The sequence below is a fragment of the Rhinatrema bivittatum genome, chromosome 2 (assembly GCF_901001135.1).
Source record: "Rhinatrema bivittatum chromosome 2, aRhiBiv1.1, whole genome shotgun sequence".
NCBI lineage: Eukaryota > Metazoa > Chordata > Amphibia > Gymnophiona > Rhinatrematidae > Rhinatrema > Rhinatrema bivittatum.
The window spans coordinates 228,450,076-228,474,917 of NC_042616.1; positions in this window are offsets into that span (position 1 = coordinate 228,450,076).

Sequence of the window (24,842 nt, forward strand, 5' to 3'; positions counted from 1 at the left end):
GGAGACCTACTTGATTGATTATTGAATGGGTTGGGGTATTGGGTGAGGTCTGTTTTCACATGAGCAACTTTGAGAGTTTTTTTTTATATTTGGGTGACAGATAGGCACAGCATTCGAGGTCAACTCTCGTAGAGACGTAAAGCCTGGATGGACAGGCACAGCATTTGAGGTCAAGCACTTTTAGGGACGTAAATCCTGGACAGACAGGCACAGCATTCGAGGTCAAACCTTCGTAGAGACAGAAATCCTGGATGGACAGGCACAGCATTCGAGGTCAAACCCTCGTAGAGACATAAATCCTGGACAGACAGGCACAGCATTCAAGGTCAAACCCTCGTAGAGACGTAAAGCCTAGACAGATAGGCACAGCATTCGAGGTCAAACCCTCGTAGAGACATAAAGCCTGGACGGACAGGCACAGCATTCGAGGTCAAAACCTTGTAGAGACGTTAAGCCTGGATGGACAGGCACAGCATTCAAGGTCAAACCCTCATAGAGACATAAAGCCTGGATGGACAGGCACAGCATTCGAGGTCAAAACCTCATAGAGACATAAATCCTGGACGGACAGGCACAGCATTAGAGGTCAAATCCTTGTAGAGATGTAAATCCTGGATAGACAGGCACAACATTAGAGGTCAAGCACTTTTAGGGACATAAATCCTGGATGGACAGGCGCAGCATTAGAGGTCAAGCTCTTTTAGGGACATAAGGCCTGGACGGACAGGCACAGCATTAGAGGTCAAACCCTCGTAGAGACGTAAAGCCTGGATGGACAGGCACAGCATTTGAGGTCAAACCCTCATAGGGATGTAAAGCCTGGATGGAGAGGCACAGCATTAGAGGTCAAGCACTTTTAGGGACATAAGGCCTGGATGGACAGGCACAGCATTAGAGGTCAAACCCTCGTAATGACGTAAAGCCTGGATGGATAGGCACAGTATTAGAGGTCAAACCCTCATAGAGACGTAAGGCCTGGACAGACAGGTACAGCATTAGAGGTCAAACCCTCGTAGAGACATAAGGCCTGGATGGACAGGTACAGCATTAGAGGTCAAACCCTTGTAGAGACATAAGGCTTGGATGGACATGCACAGCATTCAAGGTCATGCCCTTGTAGGGACGTACAGCCTTGATAGTGGACGGACAGGCACAGCGTTTTATTCATCTTGCCATTCACAGGGAAAATTTGGAAACCAAGCAAAGGCAGGTTTATTTTCAAGAACACTAGCATTTCTATCAACTATGGTGCCAGCCTTGAGCAGTGAGGGCTCATGATATCTCCTGCCATTGAAAATACACGTTCACTGGACACACTGGTTGGTGGACATGATAGATATCACTGAGCCACTTTGGCTAGGTGTGGCCAGACAGTGGACTTGTGTGCCCAATATGCCAGCGAATCTGTCTGCATGTCCTCTGTGGGCTCTGAGAGATACCGTGTCACTGACAGTTGTGCTGGTGTCTCCTTTGCTTGGGTGGGCTCAGAGTCACTCATGCCAGCTGCTTTCTCTCTAGCCCGTAGCACAAAAGATGATTTGGCATGGGCAACATGCCTTTGGCGTACTGAAGTGGAGGTGGAGGAGGTACTAGCTGTCGCTGACAGAGTGCTTTTCCTGCTTGGGCTAGCGGCACAACTCTCTGAAGTGCCCGCTGTTTCCTCCTCCGCTTCATGCCTAATCTGTCTCTGCCTATGACCCTCCTGTTCACGGACTTTTAGTAACAGCAGGTCCTTCACAAATGAGAAACAATTGGACTCTAGGGCGAGTTTCCCTTTCACACGGGGATCACAGACTGTGGCAAGTATGTATGTGTGGTCTTCTGTTAAAGGCCTTAATCTCTCTTCCACCTGCTGCTGCAAAACGTCCAGACCATGCAGCACCTCAGATGTCATTCTTTCTTCCTGTTTAAAGGCATCCAAATTTTCATCCAGGAAATTAACTATAGGGATTATGTCAGCCAAGGTGGTACTTCTGGAACTCAGCTCCTCCTTGACATCCTTGAAGGGCTGCAGGATTTTTACCAGCTGACTCATGACTAACCAATCATGATGCCCTAGGGGATTCTGCACACCTATGTCCATTGAAGCAGAAAGTTCATGAAGGGGTGTCTTGCAGCTCCACTAACCTCTGCAGCATCATATAGGTGGAATTCCACCGGGTGGCAATGTCTTGAATGAGACACTTGTGAGGCATCTCCAAATCTGTCTGCTTTTGTCGGAGAACCTGCCCCGCCTTCACACTTCTGTGGAAGTGTGTTGCTATGTTCCTGCACTTGTGTATTAATGTATGCAGGTATTCATTCTCTTGGTGATTGGACTCCAACCCCAGAGCTGACTTCACTACCAGGTGCAGTGTGTGTGCAAAACATCAGATGTTCTGAAAGCGCCCGGTGGTTATTACTTTAACCATGTTTACACCATTGTCTGTGACAAAGAACCCTGCCTGAGGATTCCTGTCTCACTGGTGTAGTTGCCAGCCTGTCAGCACCTGTCCGATGCATGCTAGAATATTAGTTGTGGTATGGGCCTCGTCCGTCAGGTGGGTGTGCAGTAAAGCCCACGTCCACCCTGATACTTATTCACTAATAGAGTTGCTGCCTGCCCCTGCCTCAGCCAGGTCCCACCAGTTTGCTGTCAGGGAGGGGTAAGAGTGTGCAGCATTCATGGCAGTCCAGATATCGCAGGTGAAATGCACACTCCTCTCTGCCTTAGCTAGCAGCGCTTGCATGCGACTGCGACACTAGTTGTACAGGCTGGGAATGACCTTTATGCTAAATGTGGTTCTGGAGGGGACTTTGTAATTTGGAACTACTACCTTCAGAAAATTCTTGAAACCCACATTCTCCACTATCTGCAAGGGCTGGTCATCAAGAGCAATCATTTCCCCAATGCTCCTGGTTACAACTTTTGAGGCTGCCTGCCTCCTACCCCAGGAGAGTGTTACCGCACTCCACCCCATTTCCTCCATGGTGGGTTGTCGCTTCTGCCACATGTCAGGGGGCTGCTGGCCTGCCACCTGACTGCTAGAAGGGGCTGAGGGCTTGGGGGCGACTCTGCTCCTTTTCAACCACTTTATGCTGCCTGGAAAAAGGGGTCCCCTGACTGGTACTGCCACCATCCCCAGATGGCAGTAGTGTTGTTGGGTGTTACCTCTTCATATGATGTGTCATGCCAAAATTAGATAGATGTCCCATTTGCTTGCCTCTGCTAATAGCCCTGCCACAGTAATTACATTGAGCAAAATGCGGGTCCTATGTCACTTTAAAGTGGCTCCATATCGCAGATGTCTTTTGTGATCCTCCCTTCTGTATAGCCTTCGGGGTGGATGCTGGCACTGGAGCTGAAGTAGTGGGTGCACCCTGAGAAGCAATGCCAGGGGCATCAGTCACACTCTGTGCCTGCGCTGACTGCTCTTCCTCCTCCTCATCATCAGTTTCATCTGTTCCCTGCTGCACTGAAGTGGAGGCTAAGACAGGACTAACGGATCCTCCTAAAACTTCGTCAGCTATTACCTCTTCCGTTTCTGATGAGAATCCCACACAAGATGATTCTTCATTGGAATCAGAAGCAAACAGTGCCTGCACTACATTGTCAACGCTAAGTCGAGACTGCTGTTGCACTGCTGCTTTTGGGTGTCACCATTTTGTCTTGCATGACTCAGCCTCCCCTTCCCTCACCTCCAAAACTACAGGGTTAGAAATAGGTGGTGGCGATGCATCATGTTTAGATTTCATTTTTTTCCGGATGGAACTTCCTGCCCCTCCAGAAATTTTAGATTGGAACAGGTCCCTTTTTAACTTTAATGGGGGATTGGCACTCCCTTTTGAGGTGTCTCCTCTCCCAGTCCCAATCACCTACCACGTCTAGCTTTCCCTGACATTATGTATTTAATGTCACTGCCTACTAGGGATTTCAATTAAAAGAATTATTCCCAAAAGAGGCCCACTGGGGATTTGGCTTCAGCGAGCATCGGTGTCCCAATATACGTGAGTCTGCAAAAATGGCTGCCCACAGCAGTGCCTTGATGTGCACTAATGTAATGTGTGTGCACACAACAAAGTGGTAACTACAAAAGAGGCCCACTGGGGATTTGACTTCACAGAGCACCGCTGTCCCAATATACGATTATACGTGAGTCTGCAAAACTGGCTGCCCACAGGCACAGTGCCTTGATGTGCACTAATGTAATGTGTGTGCACACAACAAAGTGGTAACTACAAAAGAGGCCCACTGGGGATTTGACTTCACAGAGCACCGCTATCCCAATATACATGAGTCTGCAAAACTGCCTACCCACAGGCACAGTGCCTTTATGTGCACTAATGTAATGTATGTGCACACAACAAAGTGGTAACTACAAAAGAGGCCCACTGGGGATTTGGCTTCACAGAGCACCGCTGTCCCAATATACGATTATACGTGAGTCTGCAAAACTGGCTGCCCACAGGCACAGTGCCTTGATGTGCACTAATGTAATGTGTGTGCACACAACAAAGTGGTAACTACAAAAGAGGCCCACTGGGGATTTGACTTCACAGAGCACCGCTATCCCAATATACATGAGTCTGCAAAACTGCCTACCCACAGGCACAGTGCCTTTATGTGCACTAATGTAATGTATGTGCACACAACAAAGTGGTAACTACAAAAGAGGCCCACTGGGGATTTGGCTTCACAGACCACCGCTGTCCCAATATATGTGAGTCTGCTAAACTGGCTACCCTCAGGCACAGTGCCTTGCTATGCACTGTTGTAATATATGTGCACAAGCCGTTAAGCCCGTCACAACGGGCTACATTACATTTTTGTTTTCGGTCCATTTTCGAAAACAGCACCCTCCTACACTTTTTCTCCCTCATTCCCCCTTCCCCTCAGTCACTCACCCCTTCCCACCCCTCAGTCTTACTCACTCTCTGTCTCCCACTGCCTCCTTCCCCTCACTCTCACCTCCCTCCCCTTCCCTCAGTCACTCCCACCTCTCTCCCCTTCCCTCAGTCACTCTCCACCCTGTCTCAATCCCATCCCCTCTCCCTCAAACCCTCCTCCACTCCTTTCTCTGCTCCACAACTTCTTACCCTTCCACTTACTCACATCCCTGTCTCTCACCTCTCCCTCATTCTCCCTCTCCCCTCACTCTTCCCCTCCCCCTCCCTCCCTCAGTCCCTCCCCCTCCCTCCCTCTCACTCAGTCCCTCCCTCCCCCTCACTCAGTCCCTCCCTCCCACTCAGTCCCTCCCCCTCACTCAATCCCTCCCTCCCTCCCACTCAGTCCCTCCCTCCCCACACTCAGTCCCTCCCTCCCACTCAGTCCCTCCCCCTCCCCTCCTCTCACTCAGTCCCCTCAGTCCCTCCCTCCCACTCAGTCCCTCCCCTCCTCCTCCCTCAGTCCCCTCCCTCTCACTCAGTCCCTCCCTCCCTCCCACTCAGTCACCCTCCCCTCCTCTCTCTCTCCTCCCTCCCCTCTCTCTCTCTCTCTCCTCCCTCCCTCGCTACTGGCCGCCGCTGCTCCTCGTCGTCGGTTCGCTGCCGCCGCCGCCACCCGACGCCACTGCCGCCGCTGCCACCCGACGCCACCATCGCCGCTGCCGCCTGACGCCGCCATCGCCGCTGCCGCTGCCACCCGATGCCACCATGTTTTTGTTTTTTTTTACGCTGGCTAAGACCGCCGTCCTTGCCCGCATATGCGCAGTAGAGCTGTGCTCTACTGCGCATTTGCGGGCCGTCAGTCATGGCCCATTTATATATGTGAAACTACAAAAGAGGCCCACTGGAGATTTGGCTTCACAGAGTATCGCTGTCCCAATATATGTGAGTCTGCAAAACTGCCCAGTGCCTAGTGCCCACTGTCACTGATGCCCACTGCATTGCCTTCTTAGATTAAAAGAGCACAGAGAGAGATAGTGAGTTCAATTAAAAAAAACTGCAGTTAACAAAAAACTCTTGCTTGGCACAGCAACAAAATCGATGAAATATCTTTTCCAATAGCAATTCTGTCAAACTAGCTAGAAATTGAATATATCTCCCACCCACAACACCCAAATGCTGCTTGCAACCGACTCCAGGGGGTAAAATAAGCAGCAAAATGCCACTGCTAGTGCTAGCAACTTGCCAGATTCTCTCAGTGGCAGAAAGAAACCGTCTCAGATCAATAAGAATATTTACAGTAAAGGAAAACAGGGCTAGTAGCTGGCACTGCAGCCAAATGCAGTCAAATGCAGAACAAATATGTTTTTCTATCGAAGTAGCTAGCCTAGCTAGCAATTGAATACAGATTTGAGAACTCAGACTAGCTCTGACTGCAGCCACCTTCCGCAGACCACCTCTCCAGACCACCCCTGCAAAGAAAGTGCATGGCACGCCGCGTGCTTAAGTATATAGAGTGCTGGGTCATCAGCAAAAGCGTCACTAACCACTGAGTGAGAGCGCGATTGGCTGCATTGCCAAAATTTTTACCGCTGATACGTTGCATTCTGGTCTCCTTGCCAACCTGTCCGACCCACTCTATGTCAGGGCTGTGAGGTCACTGATGACTCACAGGAAAGGCCTGGTTTTTGGCTATGGATACACCCAAATGGCATTCTCCTATTTCGAATGGCCGCTTAGAAATCACTGCGAGTGTGCCAAAAGAATAAAACGTATGATATGTTTTATTCGTGGGGGATTACAATACGCTTCGCAAACCCACGAATACAATGAATATGGACCTATACGTTGCGGATTGCCAATCCGTTGCAAACGAATTCACACCCCTATGGAAAACCCTCATGTAAGACCAATTGTGTTGAGTAGCAGTACTGTTCTAGAACAGTTATCTAAGTTTGTGGATAGCTTTTTACAGCACTTTATAGACCATATGTGAGGGATAATTTAGATTAAATTAACATTCTTAATGCTTTGTCATATTTACCTGAAAATGTTCTTATCTTATTGATATTGAGGGGTCAGTATTCAAAGTCAGTTAGCTGGATAACTCACAACTTTTAAAAGATTTGGGGCACTTATCCAGCTAACTTAGCTGATTTTCAGCTGTAACCAGCTAAGGGCGTCATTTGCTAAGCATTTTTCCCCATTGACACTGAATGGGAGAAAAGCTTTAGTAAATCAGGCCTTAAGATAGCTGGATAACTTTAGGCATGCATCAGAGCAGGTCTAATGTTATCTGGCTGCATGTGGCCAGATAACGTAAGACTTAATCAGCTGTATTCAAAAGAATATAGCCAGTTAGCTGGCAATATTTAATGACTGGCCCAGTCAGACGGAGCATCCCCCACCCAATGAACCCTTCCAAAAATACATTAACAAAATGTGTTGAGGTCTGCAGCTCTTCCCCCTTTCACCTGTTCCCTTCCCAGTTCCACTGAAAATGTCTTAAGTGCATCTCCTCCATCTTTCCCTCCATTCCAAATCTCCCCTTCCCACTCACCCAGTACCTTGAGGAACTAAGCCTTTCTGCTAGGATCATGATGTTCAAGCGTGATCTTTTTCACTTTCAACATTGCTACAATGCTGGAAGCATAAGCCAGGGGTTGCCAACTTTGGTCCTCAAGAGCCACAAACAGGCCAGGTTTTTAGGATATCCACAATGAATGTGTATGTTTTTTATATAATCTGCCTAGTATTGTGGATAAGTGGAATAAAAATATAAACATTAAAAATTTTGTAATGCTCAGCTGACCGCAGGAAGGCCCCATGGGCGGCCTCACTTACCCCAGATGCCACCATTGCCTTCCCCGTTCACTGCGCCACACCTCGCCTTAGGTGCGTGTGTATGTGTCTGAGCATACTATCAAGATCCCATGGTGGGAAAACCAGGGTCAGCACCAGCTGGGTATTTAAACCCGGCCTATGTTCCCAGCCAACGCCTCAGCAACTGGTGTTCTACCTTGTCATGCAGTGCATGTTGCCTTCATTTCTGCTTTGTTCCTGTCTTCCTAGCATTGTCCAGCCTGCCTTGCTCAGTTCCTTTCTGCCCTGCCTTGTCCAACCTGCCCATTCTCGTTCTTCTGGCCTTGCCTCGTTCCTACCTCTCTCTCCACTTTGCTCTGCCCTTGCCTTGTCTTTGCCTTGTCTTGCCCCAGTCAGCTCCTGCTCCTCTTTTGGATTGATCCTCGTGCTTTGACCTTTGCCCGAATCTGATGCTGCCTGATCTCCGCCTGCCCTGACCTTTGCCTGGATCTCAAAGCCTGCCCCGAGTTTGGTCTGTTTCTTGACTACTTATGCCTGGAACCTATGGGACCCTTGCCTGTATCCTGCTAGCTCTGAGTCCAAGGGCTCAGCCTGCGTTTGAAGAGGCTGGTGTAGATGAAGCCAACCCCGGTCCCAGTTCCTGTGAGTCTGTCTACTGATGGTGGAGCCCCAGCTGGCTTACCAGCTGGGCAGTGCCAATCCCATCTCAGTGTAAGGGCTCACACCCTGTGACAAATTAAATAAATAAGCATGAGATAGTCTGTCTTTCACTCCCTCCACCAGTCTATCTTTTCCATGCTCTCTCTCTTTCTCCCTTTCCACTAGTCCATTCCCCCATTTGCTCCAGATCCAGACAGATCCAGCTGTGTGGCTGCTTGTAATTACACTACATAAGTTACTGAATATGAATACATTCTTGCACCTTTACTGCTGTGCTCTGCAATTGTATGTATTCAGCTTATATCAGTAAGCGTTATTTAGTAAGTTTTATATCTTAAGAATGAGTCTGGTGGGCATATAATTATTTATTATTACATTAATAACTTTTTAAATATATGGCATATGATTGCATGTAAAAATTAGAGAAGCCTATGGGGGTCCACAAAAATTTGGGATGTTGAAAAGAGGTCCACACTCTCAATAATGTTGGGAAACCCTGCACTAGAGATCTTCTCCCATTTTATATCTATGGGAAAAGTGCTCAGTGAAATAGGGCCCTTAGATTGTGAGCTCTCTAGAGATAGGGAAATACTTACTGTGCCTGAATGTTACTCGCTTCGAGCTACCAATCAAAAGGCATGAGCTAAATATAAAAAATGTGATATGTTGAGAGCTATATTGAGATATTTAAAGTAGGTATGTGGGCAGAGGAAATATTTCTTTTCCTGAGCTATAATAGTGTATAGAAACAATGCGCAGCTTGTGATGCATAATATAAAATGCATGAGCTAAATTAAAAAAATATATATATATAACTGTATTGATTTGATTATAAGTGTTTGCACTGATTTTCCAGGTTGGTGACACAGTCAGTAAGCATTAGAAATATTTCAACAGCTTTGACAGGGAATGTAACAACAGTGATGGATTTTGGCAGTGGTGCTGCTAATGTTCACCACTCCTCTTCCCCTGGAGTTTGAAACATTCACTCCTGCTGTTGACCTCCCTTGAACTTCCAGCATTGTTTTCTAAGACTGCTGAGTGCAAGAGCCTAAGTCAGCCCCTGCTCAAAAGCGCCACCACTTAAATGGAAGATTGGAGGTGAGGGGCACTGTCGGACATCCTTAATCCCACATGCAGTGCAGTCTGAGGATATGTAGCTGGAATGTAGTTGCAGAGGTTTGAGAAGGGATGGGGCGGCCGCATGAGGAAAAGGTTCAGAGGCTTGTGGAGAGGGGGTGGGTGGCAGCCGAGGGAACGGAGTTGTCAGAGATCTGGGGCTGTACTAAAGGTTGGGTTGGCGGTTTCGATTCAGTCTGCAAGAACCAGGCAGATATCTCTGGGTAAATATTGTTTATTGTGATGAGCATAGTTAACTAAAACAGTGGTTCTCAACCTTTTTTTGGCCGTGACACGCCTGACAGATGGTTCTCACATGCGTGATACACTGAACATGAGACCATCACGGGGCTAACTGTAAACATGAACTCTGCATCCACAGGAATCCCCTCGACCCCCAGCAATGAGTGCAGAGCAGATCTAGGGCATTACCCTGTACAACTCGCCATACAAAAAAGATATTCTGGTTCTGATGACATCCCAGTAAAAGCAAAACAAACTCCCTTTATCTTTAGCAGGCCCTTCACTATGGAACACAATGCCTCTAGAGATCAGATTACAAAACCTTTAAAAAAAGTTTAAAAACATGGCTTTTTAAACAAGCATTTTATAAAGAGAATGGAGAATAGAAAATATACAAGAATAGGCAGAAGAGTACTAGAACACAGCACTATTCTAAGAATGTGCATTATAACAGTCTATGAACTCTATATCACAATAAATGTAATTGTAAACACTATGAATATGAATTTTACCCGTGAACAGTACCTTACAGGTACACCTGGTCATGATCTACTTCACTAAACAATTGATTGTCTTTAATGATATATTGTAACTGAACCTTTTGTGGCACCTGTAGCATTCACCTACATTAATTTATGTGCCTACATGTAAACTGTTGCGAGGGTATATAACTTAGTGATGGTATAGAAAACATTTTAAATAAATAAATAAATAAATGCAAATGCCTACATGCTAGTAAAATACCTCACCTCGGTCACACACCCAGAACTGACCTTTACCAAGTACAGAAAAACCACAAATTATAAATATGGAGACAGAAACTGGAATGGAAAACCAAAAAAGCCACTCTGCATGCAGTGCAAACCTGGGGAAATGGAAAGAGAAATATAGCACCTAACAGATTCTCAGGATTTGCAATTATGCACACAAACTAATAGGGATGTGAATCGTTTTAGGACGATTAAAATTATCGTCCGATAATTTTAATATCGTCTTAAACCGTTATGGAACACAATACAATAGAGATTCTAACGATTTATCATTATAAATCGTTAGAATCGTGAGCCGGCACACTAAAACCCCCTAAAACCCACCCCCGACCCTTTAAATTAAATCCCCCACCCTCCCGAACCCCCCCCCAAATGAGTTAAATAACCTGCGGGTCCAGCGGCGGTCCGGAACGGCAGCGGTCCGGAACGGGCTCCTGCTCCTGAATCTTGTTGTCTTCAGCCGGCGCCATTTTCCAAAATGGCGCCGAAAAATGGCGGCGGCCATAGACGAACACGATTGGACGGCAGGAGGTCCTTCCGGACCCCCGCTGGACTTTTGGCAAGTCTCGTGGGGGTCAGGAGGCCCCCCACAAGCTGGCCAAAAGTTCCTGGAGGTCCAGCGGGGGTCAGGGAGCGATTTCCCGCCGCGAATTGTTTTCGTACGGAAAATGGCGCCGGCAGGAGATCGACTGCAGGAGGTTGTTCAGCGAGGCGCCGGAACCCTCGCTGAACGACCTCCTGCAGTCGATCTCCTGCCGGCGCCATTTTCCGTACGAAAACGATTCGCGGCGGGAAATCGCTCCCTGACCCCCGCTGGACCTCCAGGAACTTTTGGCCAGCTTGTGGGGGGCCTCCTGACCCCCACGAGACTTGCCAAAAGTCCAGCGGGGGTCCGGAAGGACCTCCTGCCGTCCAATCGTGTTCGTCTATGGCCGCCGCCATTTTTCGGCGCCATTTTGGAAAATGGCGCCGGCTGAAGACAACAAGATTCAGGAGCAGGAGCCCGTTCCGGACCGCTGCCGTTCCGGACCGCCGCTGGACCCGCAGGTTATTTAACTCATTTGGGGGGGGTTCGGGAGGGTGGGGGATTTAATTTAAAGGGTCGGGGGTGGGTTTTAGGGGGTTTTAATGTGCCGGTTTTGCGATTTTTAGATTTTTAGATTTTTCACGATTTTTCACGATTTTTCACGATATTTTACCCCCCCAAACGGCAACAATACGATTCCCTCCCCCTCCCAGCCGAAATCGATCGTTAAGACGATCAAGGACACGATTCACATCCCTACAAACTAACCCACACAAAGTTACACCTGTATTATGGAACACACTCAAACAGTAACAACCCTATCTAAGAAATACAACTATTGTTGTGCTGCGATGGATGAGAGCACCAGGGCAGCGCGGGACGAAAAGTGTGCCCTTGCGGTGAAACGTCCTTACCCTGAGCCTCGACCGAACCTACGAGCTTCCTTGAGACCACCAATGCAATGGTGGTCTCTGAATGGTCCTCCGACCATTCCAAGCCCTTTCGGACTGCCACTAGGGAGCAGTGGGAAGCAGCAGGTCGGACAGAGGACAAGGCAGACGAGGATTCAGATGATGACTCAAGGCAGGCAAAGACTCAGACATTGGAGTAGACGAAGGCTCAGGCGTTGAGGTAAACTTGAAAGGAGTGCTGCGACACCATACGCCCTACACACTCCAGCTGGGATGGTCGTGGACCACATTGGAGGAGAAACAGAAAGGCTGGCATTGACTCAATTACATTAGAGTTCAAGATGGCAATAGGACTGAAGAGAAGAACATCAGGACAGACAGATGAAGGTAACCGGCCAAAACTCCAGGTGGTCCCGTCCTGACCTGAGCCTCGGGACCCCAGCGTGGTATCCTGAAGTTAAACTTGAAGACGGACCACAGGAGGGAAGCTCTGGAACCTTGAACATGAAGAAGATCAGACGAGAGTAAAGATCCAATACGGTACACAGATGGACAAAGAAGATCTTTGATTTGAGATGAAGGAGACTCCAGATAGAGCACTAACACCCACAGTTGGGGAGGAGGCTGCGGTGGCCAGACCAGCCCTCAGGCTATCCACCGGAGGACTGCCCGCCGGGGGCTAGACGTAGCCGGAGTCCAGAGCATCAAAGGAGGAAGACAAGTCTCCAAGGCAAGGATCAAGGACATCCAGAACAGACTCCCCAGACACTCAATGAGGAGCAGCTGGGACAGACGAAGCAGACATCCAGATGACTCCAGACCCAGGAAAGGCAGACAGGAACATGGATACCCTCGGCTCTGGTGATGGAGGAATCCCTCCAGCGCCCTACACACCCCATCCGGGATGGTCACGGACCACTGGGCCACTACGCGCCCTATCAGCCCAGCCTGGACTGGTCGCGGACCACGAGGGATTGAAGACGGAACCTCTGGGCTGAAGCGGAACATCAGGATACTGAAGACATCAAGACTGGAATGGAGACATCAGGATAAGGCTGGAACAGAGACATCAGGATACTGAAGACATCACGAAGACAAGAGACCAGGAACGTAAAACACCAAAGTAGTCAGGAACAAGGAATGGGATCCCAGGACAAGGATGTCAGGCAGGAGCAGAGATGAGAGATCCTCAGGAGACCAGCTCCGAGATGACAAGTTCCAGGGAGGAACTTACTCCTTGCAAAGGCAAGGAAGGACTGAGCTGAGGAGCCTTTTGTAGGCTGAAGAGGCGGATCCAGGAAGTGACATCATCCAGGGCCCACTCCCTCACTGACCCTACAAGAAGGGCAGAGAGAGGCGGCCCCGCACCTTAGGAAAGGCAGGAAGAAGAAGTCTGCAGGACCCTGGACAGCGGGCCTGCAGACGCTGACACTGGAGAGTAGCTAAAGCTGGGCCATGCACGCCCCAATGAAGGAGGCGGCTTCCCTGTCGCACAGGAAAGATGGAGGGCGGCTCCAGCCACAGGAAGATCCAGGGACTGCAGCCTCCAGGGCGCAGGAAGGCAGACATCGACGGCGGCCTCCAGGCCGCGAAGAAGGAACCAAAGTCCGTGGCTCCTAGCCGCGGTGGACACCGGGGGTGGCTCCGTGCCGCAAATAATTCAGGCATCAGCAGGGACGGTTTCCCTGCCATCCAAGGACCCCGGTAGCGGCGTCTGCAGCCTCCTGCCGCAAGGGAGGACCTCGGCACGGTTTCTGCCATGCCGGCAAGATGGTGACCTCCTACCAGTGCAGGAACCAGGATGTCCAGACATGGAGGAGGACTGCCGCGCAGGAGAATCTGGGGGTGGCCTCCAGGCCGCGGAACAAGCTGGGATGTCGGCGGCTTCCAAGCCGCAGAGGTAAGAGCCTGCGAGCAGTTCTTGCCGCGAGCAGGGTCGCAACAACTATTAAACCAGGCCCTAAACACTAAATCATTTCCTATTGGGAAAACAGAATAAGCCAAGCTGCTATAGAGCCCTACACAGAAATAATTGTAAAGCTATACTAAACATGTTACAAAACAGCTGCTGAACAGAATAATATCCAACAATTAAAAACTCGTAAAAATTATTAAAACATGTCCAAATATCAATAAAATATTTCAAAACAGCAGACATTGCATAATACCCAATAATTAAAATGGCAGTCAATCAAGAAAAATAAATTTAAAAAGCCATCTTTACTTACCCTCTCCAGCAACTCTCCTACTCCTTTCCCTTCCAGGCCATTAGCACTCACCAGAAGCAGCAAGGACTGCTGAAGCTCTGTCCTCCCAGTCCTCTTCCTTAGCGCCCACAACCAGTCACTCACACACACACACACACAATTAGACCCCACGACCAGTCTCGGTCTCTCTCACAGCAGTCATCTTCCTGACCAGTCTTCCTCTCTCACACAGAAACACATCACCTCCCTGACCAGTCTCTATCTCAATCAAACTCATGGTCTCTTATATACAAGCTCTCAATCCTACACAAATGCTCTCACACCCATTCACACCAGCTCTTACTCAGGCACCGATTCACACCCACAAGCTCTCACCCAGGCACCCATTCACACCCTTAGACACAAGCTCTCACCCAGGCACTCATTCACACACAGATACACCAGCTCTCACCAAAAATGTCTTCTTCCTTCACTGCAGTGATGGGCTCCAGATCCGCCGCGGCTTTACTCCGGTGGGCCTTCTTTTTTTGCCAACACGTGAATGGGCTCCCGTGGTGGCCTCAGTCAGGGTCAGGTTTCCTGTTCGCTGCCATGGGGATGGGCTCCCGTGGTGGCCTCGGTCAGTGTCAGATTTTCTCTTCGCCGCCACGGGGATGGGCTCCCGTGGTGGCCTTGCTTGGTCAGGTTCAGGTTTCCTCTTCACCGCCATGGGGATGGGCTCCCATGGTGGCCTTGCTTCGTTGGAGTTCAGCACTGCTATTCCTCCCACCTCACCCCTGGGCTATGTGATGCCTGCCTCACTGGCCAATCAAAGGCTTCCTCCCTTCTTTCTACTCCAACTGGCAGGTAGAAGGGAGGAGGCTTCCGATTTGCCTGCGAGGGGGCAGGCAGAATGAAGGAGGCTTCCCATTGGGCAGTGGGGGTAGGAAGAAAGGAGGCTCCCAATTGGCCCGCGGGGGCTGGAAAAAGGGAGAAGGAAAGTACAATGGGACGGTGGGACACCAGGAGACGCGACACACCTGCCAGTGTTTGGCGACACACTGGTATGTCGTGACATACCGGTTGAGAAGCGTTGAACTAAAATATAGAGTTTGCGCAATAAAAGGTTACAACACATGCTCACTGCCCATATGCGCTGGGAGAACTCCAGTATCTGCTGGTGAGGTGTCTGTAATGGCTTCAGGTGCTTGTCTCAGCCCTTGGTAAAGCTCCAGTGATTAGGAAGGTTCCTGTTCCTTTTATAGTGTGTGTCTATGTGCAAAACAGCATTATCTATAGTCATGGGTGTCGGTCCAAGGACACACACATCTAAGGCCCTTGTTTCCCGTGCAAATGGGCAGTGATCATGCACTCTTTGCTTACTGTGTATGGCTTGCTCTCATAGTATGTGCTGAGGGTCTCTCAGAACAAACAAGTTCACACAAAGTTCATTTTATCAGTGGCCAGAGGCAGGAATTTTGCTGTTCTCAAAATGTTGCCACCCTAGGCACAGGCTTAGTTTGCCTGTGTGTAAATCTAGACCTGTGCAAAAGAAAAGATCATGTTGCGATATCATGGCATGATGAAATAGCAAAGCACACTGACCATGATGTGAACTTCAGTGGGCCTGTGTACTAAGTATTCTTCCTATAGACACAAAATGGTCCTAGAAAGATGAAGTACGATTTATAATTCTATGAATAGCAGCAACTAATTTAGACTTTTGTTTTGTGTATAATAAGGAAGTGGGTCATAGAAAGGGGTGCTTAAGACCGATGGTAACCCAGGATGCCACATCGGGGGCGTTCCGCACTGTTTCTGCTGCTGTCACTAAAGGGGCTTCACAATTAAGCTCCTGTTTGGCTGCTCCTGTGTGGCCACATCATTGGAAGGGGGTGTCTGGCTGACTACATCAGAGGGGAAATCCCCTCTTTAGTCAGCCACATCAGAGGGGGACCTCACATCGACCACCAGGGGCACTGCTCAGCTTGGCAATGGTCCTGGTAAGAAACTCTACAAATGTAGCGCTATTGGCACTATTTGTACAAATTCATTATGAAGATTTAAAAGTGCTACAGAAGATCCCATACAAATGAATGGGGCTGTGCACAGGTGGTACTCATGGGAGGTGGACTTACTACTTCTGCCATTGATAACAATCAAAATATATGGGCCTGAGGGCTCCTGAAGGTGAATAAATGGTGTTTACATTTTTGAGTGGATCATTTCTTCTAGGCAGATCTCTGCATGGAGAAAGGGGCATTCAAAAAGTGTTTTTATAATCCCTTCTCTTAGTCAAGTGGATGGTTGATATTTGGCAAATGTTTGCTATTTACCTTTTATAGGCCAAACATAATTTGGCTGCTTTAAGCCCTAATGGGATATAAACATTTACATTTAGATTCAGTCCTGCTAGTAGCTGTCCTGCTAGTTTGAGTGCTGTCTCCCATACTGAAACAAGACATGTTGTCCACTTTCATTTCTCCAGTGAGACAAGGATCAATGAAAAGATCAATGGTTAAGCAGTGCTTTAATATTAATCGATAGATTTTATAACCAGAGTCCTGACCCTCTGAATTGTAGACACTGTTTAGTTCCAGCATTGATTGAGTCATTAGGAATGGATTAGATAGTCAATAAGGTGAACCTTCAAATCAAAACTGCCACTTTTAATTTCCAATTGTTTTGCCTCTTATTTGATTAGGACAATATTTAGTGGTTATTATTGTTGTTTGTGCTTTTACTACCCCAATTTATGCTCATTATGAAATGCAACTATAGCAATGTATAAAGCAAAAAAAAAAAAATGTAGATAAAAGGTTTTTTTTTTCCTATAGAGCTTTTTTGCAAGAAGTTTGAGAATGTTGAGAATATGTGCACAACACTGCTCAGCAGTCATGCTCTACGGACACTGCAGCTTGTAATTGAAATCAGTAGCTCCAAACCAAATGTTGTATCCCAGCACTTCCTGTCCTGCCTCATCCACCCTTCCTGCAGTGGCCCTTTCTGTTCAGTCTTCTGCTGCTCTCCAGTAAGGAGGCAGTGCTGCAGTAGCAGCAGTCTCTGTTTTCTGAAGAGAAGGAAAATGCTGCCACAGCTGCCTCAGGGACTCAGCAATGGCACTGCTTGATTTCCACTCATAAAGTCGATGCCCTCAATGGTGAAAGAAGGAGATCCTGCAAGTGGGTCGCCTGCCTTGCCTTACTGCCAGGCATATCGCACAGTAGGTTTCTGTGCTACCTCTCTTCAAGTTAGGTTTTGCAAACTGCAGACCTGTTAGTAAGGCAATTTTCTATTGAATATGTAGCTCCCTCACCCTGCACAATGTTGAGCTAGGGGGCAAACTTGATATCAATGCTTAGTTCCAACTTAGTCCTGTAAAATGCTTGCATGGATGTTCTCACAGAGGAAATAATTACCTTCAGAGTGCAAGGAGTTTTAATAGCAAACTTTAAGCATTTAGAATCCACAAGATGGTACTGAGATGTATTAAGAGAATCACTGATACTTGCTGTTACACCCTCATGGGACCCTCTCATTCATGCTCTTGAGATTTAAGGTTCCCTTAGACAGATACTAGACCTCCTGTCTCCCAAGGAATGTTCTTGGTACTTGATTTTCCAAATGCTTGAAACTTTGCTGGTGCTGGTGCTGGTGCCTTGTGATTCAAGAAGAAATTAAGCACATACTAATTATTTTTTATAAGAGAGATACATTTCTAAGCCATATCCCCCTATGTACTAACACGCATTAACTTTCTCATGGCTATCTACAGTAGTAGTGAAAAAATTAATGACACCAAGGTAATTGTGAGTAAAAGGCTAGCATGCTAGCTCTGCATCACAAAGTCACAGTGTTAACCTTTCTGGCAACTCTTCTGATACAAAAAAAAAAAGCCTTCTAGACGATGATTGCTCTGTTGCCTTCAGCAGGGCTGGTGCTTCCATCAGGCAAACTAGGCAGTCAGAGCGATAAGATTTTGGGGGTGGTAAAATCCTGCCAGTATGAGGTCTAGAGGGATACTCTCCCTGCCAAACAAGGGAGAGCAGTCCTGAAGCCAATGTGCTAGAGCTGTACCATTATATAAATTGGGAGGGCGAATAACCGAAGCTTCGCCTAGGGTACCAAATAGGCTTGCACCGGCCCTGGCCTTCAGGTACCAACAACAATTCCGAAGAGACTCCAACACCCCAGCTGCTTCTCCAACACAGGAAGCTTGCCCCGAGCTCCTCGAAACCCACTCACCCCTCAAGGAATCCTTGATTCCCCCCCCACCCCCCCATACCCTTCCACTAGTAGGAGATGTGCTACTTCCTGTTGTCTTGCCCAGAACTGTCAAAATGGTGCTACCTCATACTTTATCTACATGCAATTCAAAGTGTGAAACTGAGATCAGCCAGCACCATTTTGACAGTGATGGGCAAGAAAGGAGGAGGTAAGCACCCGTCTTCCTGCTAAGGGGGTAGGGGAAACAGTTTAGGGAGGCCTGGGCCCTGGGGAAGTTGGAAGTGTGGGAGTTCTTTTCGCAGACTGCCCAAGTCCAGTTTGTGAATTTCAAGGAGACGGGCAGGGCAGAGTTGGGAAGAGAAGCAAAAAGTTAAGCAGATGCCCAGAATATCCCTCTTCAAGCCAAAGATGCTAAATGCTGCATGACAAAAAGTTAACTATAAAGAAGCACTACCACCCATTTGGTGTCACTTAGAATTAGGCCTTTCTTGAGCTAAGTGGTTTCCTGGGCAGTCACCAATCTCACTGCCAAGAACATTAAAAGCTACATATTAAATAAAACTCCTCAAAGTTACATAAAAATAAAGGTGTTTTTGTTTTTTTTTAGGGTTGCTACTTCACTCCAGGTCAATCGAACAGGCTAATCGAGTTTGTCTTCCCTCCTGCCCCCATTGCATGCATGGAGTTATAGTTCTGATTTTTAGAGCAAAATCAATGGGAAAATCAAAACTGCAAAGCTATACATACAGTGGGGGAGGGGGGGGGCGGGTCAAAAATAACTTAATCAGCCTGTTTGACTGACCTGGGAGAGGTGATAATCCTATCTTTCATCTGCTTGTCTCTCATTACCTCCCAGCTGGCCAGCCTTAGTCTGTAGCCATTTGACTCCCTTTCTCTCCCCCCTCAAGCTCTTTCCAGCTTCTTAGATTGAAAGCTTTTTAGGACAGGCACTTATTCTACCTGAATACTTATCACTCATTGTAAAGAGCTATGTATGTCCAACAGCACTATAAAAATGATAATTATTATTAAGTATAACCCCACTTTCGCAAGGGGATCACCTTTAGCCAACACAGAGGTGGGAAAAAACATGTCTGCAGCCTCAGCACAAGATTTCTTCTACTGGGGCATAGCTTTGCTGTGGGGTCCAAGGGAAGACACACACCCAAAAACACCCCACAGTAACCCACACCAAAATTGTTGTTCCAATTAAGAAAAATAAAGGGCAAAAGTCAGCGGCAGTATGGCTCAGCTAATTAGCCGGATAAACTGATCCAGCTAACAGCCTCTATATTCAGCAGTGCGGCCGTGCTCACTGAATATACCTGGCTATCCTAATGTTAGCTGGATAAGTTAATCTGGCAAACCTTAGGGCAGCTTTATGGCCAGAAAGACTTAGCTGGATAAGTTATCCGGCTAGCTCTGAATATCCAAGTTAGCCGGATAACTTATCTGGATAATTCAGCTGCTTCCTGGAATGCTCTCATCCTGCCTGCCACTTAGCTGGCTATTTAGGCATTGAGCTAGCTAACAAGCTGTTTCAGGTCTCAGTTGCTGGGCTGTGTTTTTTCTATTTATCTTATTTTAATTTCTGGACTTTGAAATTACATCTCTTTAATAAATTATGAGGGCGATATTCAGTGCCATGTAGCCGAATATGTTAAGACTTATCCAGCTAAGTGGTGGTGGCTGAATATCAGGCCCTGCTGAATGGCAACCATTTAGCTGGATAAAGAGTTAGCCTCTCCCCCTGCGCATAAAAACCTTGTTTACAAGTCAGGAAGGGAAAGGGAGTTTGGAAATCTCAGCCCTTGCTGCCAGGGCCGGCACCACCAAATGTTCAAACTGCACTGGCACAGGGCGACATACCTGGTGGGGGGGGGGCAGAAGTAGTGGAAGAAGGGAACTGAATGAGATCATAGAGGAAGTGTTAGCATCCTGAGGGGTGAACATCGCAGGACTAATAGGGAGGAAGAGCTGCAGAACAGGCTCCTATAGGCTACAGTTTTAGAACAGCTGCTCTCTTCCCCCATTGAATGAGGTACTGGGTGGCAGCAGCAGTGCAGGAGGAGTAAGAGGCCTCATGGATCCTGCTGGCTTGGGTTTAATGTGTGTGTGAATGGGAGCCTGCCTGGGGTGTGTGTGTTTGTATGCGAATGAGAACCTTACTAGGATTTGGGTAGATGGGTGAGTGTGAATGGAAGCCTCTCTGGGTTGCTTCTGTATATGAATGGGAGCCTCCCTGAATTACGGGTGGGCCTGGGTGGGTAGCTCCTCACCCAATTTGGACCCAGGCCTACCCAACTGGAACTGGAAGTGGAGCACTGGACCTGCAAGGCCGTCGCGGGATCCCATCTCCGCGCGGCGAAGAGGAAAACCAAGGGCCGGCGTGCCATTCCGTGCATTTGCACAGCACACATGGGGAAGCGATCCTGCGACCGTATGGCCCACCGATCTTCCTACCCACCCAGGCCCACCCGTAATTCAGGGAGGCTCCCATTCATATATTAAATAAAATAAATATTTGGGGGGGGGAGGGAACAGAAGTGCCACACACAGCTTCCGCTTCCTCCCCATCCACCCCAAGCAGGAAGATCGGTGGGCCGTATAGCCCAAAGATAGCAGGAGGCCAGTGGCAGCAGGTGTGGCGTTCGTGCCTATTTCTGCCCTCGCTCCACCCTCTCTACCTTTGCGGCAACTCCCTTCGGCTCAGATGGACAGATGCAGCCGCGGCTTCTCCCTGCTTCTTGGTCCCAGTATCCCCGGACTGGCTTGACGCCACGGATCCGCCATGTTTTGATGATGTAAGGGCGCGCGCTCCAGACTTTGTACCAGCAAGGGCGCGAACCTCGGGGGCGTCCCCCCGTAGTGACGTCATCCGTTTTCAATTTAAAAGGTCTTTGTTTGCTAACCTCAAACGAGTTAGCAAGGAACTCCAACGGGACTTGCTTCGGCAGTTCATGCTACTTGCAACAACGATCCGAGTCAGCAAGGGGAAACCCTTCTCCACTGTTCGGCCTTTTCAAACGTACGAGGAGTACCCGCTCCTCGGGGGCTCCGCTCTCTTCTTGATTTCAGATTGTTGGATGGGATCCGGTACTCGCTCCTCGAGGGCCTACGTTCCCGAAGACTCAGAAGACTCCTATTGCCTGGAAGTGATCGCAGACGTGAACTGTGAGTCCTATTACAGACCGGAACCGGTACTCGCTTCACGAGGGCCCTTGTTCCTTATCTCCAAGACTCCCTTCAGTCTAAGATGTTATCGCAGGTACGGAGATCGTGAGTTACAATTACAGTTTGCAGAAAGGAACAGGTACTCGCTCCACAAGGGCCTCTGTTCCTAATACCTTTCTCAGACCCTCTTCTTTCTCAGAAGATATCGCATATCTATATCTTATGGTTTACTTTTACAGATTAACAGATAGGAACCGGTACTCGCTCCTCGAGGGCCTATGTTCCTAAATTCTCTCCTAGCCTCTCTTCTATTCCAGAAGCCATCCTATACACAGCTATTGTGAGTTCTACAGGAACCAGTACTCGCCTGCGGCTCCTGTTCCTGAATACTGAAGACTCCAAGTTGCTTATAAGAAGACATTACAGATATCTACAATTGTGAGTGTTTCATCTACCACTGGTTATGCCCTGCATACCCTGTCTACTCACTACCTATAGTCTCTCCTTTCAGCACAGCAACTCAGAGATCGTAGTTCCAGTATCAGAGGGACTTCATCCCTGCCGGGCACATCTACTCACTACTGCCACCTCTGGTGGTTCTACTTCCAGTCTAATAAAAGAACTATCTGTGTTTGTTTCAATACTCCAGCCTAGCCGGTGGTCCCTCTCAGGATCTCCACTTGAGGGCGCTGTCATCTGCCATCAGTCCAGGGATTCACTATTTCTACTAAGTGTTACTATTTTTTCTGTGGAAGCTAATCCATATCAGATAACTATCTCCTTGTGGGGATCATACAGGTTGCTGGTTCATCACTCTACAGGAACGAAGCATAACAGTTGCTACTCCTTCCCTCTGGGGGAGCAGAGCACTAACAAATTGCTGAACTCCTCCTCCTACAGAAGCCAAGCCTATCAGATTGCTAACTCCCAAGCAAGGTCCATAACAGATAGCTAACTCCACCTCCCTGGCGGGGTGGTCTTATACAGATTGCTACTCCACAGCCTATTTCATAACAGATTGCTAATTCTCCTTCTTCAGGAGCAGAAGCGTAACACATTGTTAAACTTCCATCTGCTGGCTCCTCCCATCAGCATAGCAGATTCTAACAGATTGCTAACTCTTCCCTCTCGGGGGAGCTGGTCTCTAACATATTGCTAACTCCTCCCTCTCAGGGGAGCTGGTCACTAGCAGATTGCTGGCTCCTCCCTCTCAGGGGAGCTGGTCTCTAACAGTAGGAGAGGCCAACTGATCTTCCTGCTTGGGAGGGGGAGGAAGCAGAAGCTGTGCGCGGGCTTGAATGTGTATATGTGGGTGAGAATGGGAGCCTGGGTGTGTGTGTGAGAATGGGAGCTTGAATGTATGTATGTGTGGGTAAGAATAGAAGCCTGGGTTTGTGTATGGGTGAGAATGGGAGCTTGAATATGTGTATGTGTGGGTGAGAATGGGAGTCTGGGTTTGTGTGTGTGGGTGAGAATGGGTGCTTGAATGTGTGTATGTGTGGGTGTGAATGGGAACTTGAATATGTGTATCTGTGGGTGAGAATAGGAGCATCGGTTTGTGGGTGAGAATGGGAGTCTGGGTTTGAGTGTGTGGATGAGAATGGGTGCCTGGATGTGTGTCTGTGTATGCATAAGACTGTAAGCCTGGGGAGGGGTGAGAAAGTGAGAGCTTGTATGTGTGTCTGCAGAGAATGTGAGCTTGTGTGTGTGTGTGTGAGAGCATATGAGAGTGAGAGCTTGAGTGTGTGAGGGAGTCTGTAAGAGAAAGCGTGTATGTGTGTGTGTGGAAGGGAAGAAGACAGTAGTAGAAGAAAGACACTGAAAAGGAATTAGGAAATGAGCGACAAGGGAAAAAAATAGGAAAAGGAGACCAGGACCAACTGATTAGAAAAATACAAAGATTAGACCACAAAAGTAAAAAAAAATATTTTGAGATGTTAGATATGCCATCTTTGGGAATGTGCATTTCTTATATTTTTGTATTTTGCTCTTTCTTCAGTATTCCACCGTTCAGAGACTTTAGCTTCTCAGGCTTTCTATTTTGGTTTTATCTCCATGTTTCTGTTTCTAATTTGTGGTCTCTTATTTCTATATTAGGTAAAGATCGGTCTCTGTTTTGCCTTATGTGTGTGACTGAAATGCAGTATGTCTGCTAGCGTGTAGTTTCTCTGTAGTAGTAGTAGTCCAGCTTGTTCTGTTATTCCCGTAGGTGAGCTATTAATGTTCTAGGGCCTGGTATAGTATTTGCAGTGCTGCTTTTTCATAAGGTTGCTGTTATTTGAATCCTGAGAGTCAGTGCTGTGACTGTATGGCAAGGTTCTAGATGCCTCTTTCTTTGTAAGAGTTTTTGTTACTTCACAAAATAGCAGTGGAGGGTTATTTTTTGCTGAGATGACACCAGAATTTGAATTTTTTTTTCATGTTAGTTGTAATGTGAATTGCCCTAGCTCTGCGCTGCACCTGTTCTGATGATTAATTGTATTTTATTGTATTTATCAAGATTTCTGGTTTTCTGCAAAGATGGTTCATGAAAGAATACATTAATTTTTGTTTTTTTACATGATTGGATCTGATTGTTTTCTATACTTGTGCATTTATAAACTGCAATAAAAATAAAATAAATTCTGATTAATAAGGAATTTTTAATGCTGGTAAGTGCTTGAAATAATTGAGGTAAAATGTTTTAAAGTTTCATGCATGATGCATAATGGCTGTTGCAAATTACTTAGAAAGCCATTCTAGGGTGCAGTATATGGCATTATTTATCAATAAGAAAACAACTCTCAATAAGAAAACAACTCTCAATAAGAAAATAAGAAAACAACTCTCAATAAGAAAACCCTCCCCTGTTCATTGTAATTTCCTTTCTCAGTTATTTGTAAACCGACATGATGTGTCCTACGAATGCCGGTATAAAAAAGTTTTAAATAAATAAATAAATAAACTAGTAGGTCTCAGACCTGCATGCCTACAGCCCACCCATGATAACCTTGTGCCCACCCAAAAAATCAGTTCTGGCTATGCCACTGTTGCATGCATGTGTAAATGTTAGTCTGCTTCGAGGGTATGTGTGTGAATGGGAGCCTGCCTGGTGTGTGTGTGCAAGAAAACGGTGCTGCAGGCAGATTTATTTTTTTATATTCTGCTTTTTGGCACCTTAAAGCAGATTATAATCAGGTACTCTGAAGTGACTTGCAGCAACATGATTTGAACGCTGGTTTTGTTGCTTCATAGTCCACTGCTATAACCATTAGGCTATATATATAGATAAATGAAAAAAACTTCTAGCAACAGAATACCAAAATCATATAGAATAATCACTGTAACAAAGTTCTTCAAA